This window comes from Selaginella moellendorffii, unplaced genomic scaffold, assembly GCF_000143415.4.
Source record: "Selaginella moellendorffii unplaced genomic scaffold, v1.0 SELMOscaffold_433, whole genome shotgun sequence".
NCBI lineage: Eukaryota > Viridiplantae > Streptophyta > Lycopodiopsida > Selaginellales > Selaginellaceae > Selaginella > Selaginella moellendorffii.
Window position 1 is genome coordinate 4,749 of NW_003314688.1, and position 1,908 is coordinate 6,656.

Here is a 1,908-nt window from a genome sequence, read left to right on the forward strand (position 1 = left end):
TGGGTGGAGGCTTTCACATCAATAATTCCTTATAGGTACTACCGTAATGGAAAGTTATGATATAAAAATTCTTTAGAGTAATAAGAGTTTTTTATCCTTCTTTTGGAATAACCATCAAGAGGTTCATTTAGCATCAATTCATCAATATTCACTTTCCAAACTTTTTTTTATAATAAAAGGTCCTTTATTATTTTCTTTATATTGGTTGATATATGTTTAAAAATCTATCTTTTATTGCTTTGCTTGTTGCCATATATTGCCTTCTACAATTGCATTAGTATAATCATGCTAAATGTGATTTTGAGACTTCTCCCCTTTATATAATACTCTTTCATATCTTTTTTATATCTCTTGTATTCTCTACTTTATCTTTTTATTTTCACCTCTATTTCCATCATTGTTTTTTCCATTACTTTTATATTTTTTTTTTCTATTCTTCTATTCCCTTTTCAAATCACTTGAATGGTTTTTAGTTAAGGCAATTGACCAACTCAAGAAGGAGTATAGTGATCTCTTCACCTTTGATTTATCTTTTGAGGCTAAGATTGCATCCATCATCCAATTACAATTAAAGATGATTGACCAATTAAGATTTATTTTTAGCAATCGTTATAAAAAAAGATTAAAATCTTATATGCAAATAGTAAGGAAATGTTAGAAAAAAATGTTATTTGAAAGTATTGAAATCCTTGAATATGTGAGCTTTATCTTGTGATAAATTTTAATAGGAGCATTTAATTTTATATAAACTATTATGTAATAAACGATATAACTATATCAAATATGTACTCTCTTCCTGATACTATTGTTTGGGGAAAAATCATTAATTCACCAAGTTAAATCTTGTTTCTAAATACTAAGAAGTGTTAATGGTTGGGGAGAAAAAATACTTTTTATACATTATTTGATTTATACGAGTTCTTGGTGATGCTATTTGATTTGAACAATACTTTAACATAATAGATGATAAATAAAATTCTTTATAATATGTCAAAAATGGCATTGACTTCATCGATGATATCTTCATCCTTTTGAAAAGGATGTGGGAGGAGCACATTTGTGATATCCACAAAGTGTTGAAAAATTCATGGAAAGATAGTTTGAAATTAAAGTGATTAAAATGCACATTTGGGTCTAAAGACATGACTTATCTTGAGTATTATATTTCTCCTGAAGGCTTGTAAGTTAATCTTGATAAATTTATGTCATCAATCATACTTGCACCATTCCAAATGTTGATGAAGTTATCAACATTATTTTGTATTTGGTCTTAGGACTGCGAGTAAGCATTTAAGAAAAGTGTTAACAACTCTTTCAAAATTGGCAACTACACTTAATTTTTTATCTTGCATATATATACTTTTAGTATTGGTATCGAATGTGTCTTGATGCAAGAGAGCACAAGTGTGTTTAGTTAACATCATCCCATTGCATACATCAACTATATTACAACTAATAAAAGTGAATTATTCCACAATAAAGAAAGTCTCTCAAAAAGTTTCATACATACTTGCATGGTTCTTTAATGTTGCTAGAGAGTAATTATATTACAATCACTTTATTATTAAAGTGAAAGAATTTGAATAGTCATATTTTATAATAGAATTTAAAGCTTTAAATATATAACTTCGAGGTTATTTATTGCTTGGGGAGTTCTATAGTTGATATTAACATCTTTTCTTTAAGCTTCTTTTGCTTCTTTGTTTTCTTCTTATGTTCTTAATAAGCTTATTATTCTAATATTGTTGGATTTTCTAGATGAGAATATAGTGTCATTAGTAGTTGTTATGTTTGATATTTAATGTTTATAAGGTGCAAAAACTAAATTTACCTTCTCTTGACAAGGTTCATGAGATTTAAAAGGTTGAGTTGTGCATTTAAAGACTTCATTATAAGTTTAAGAATTTT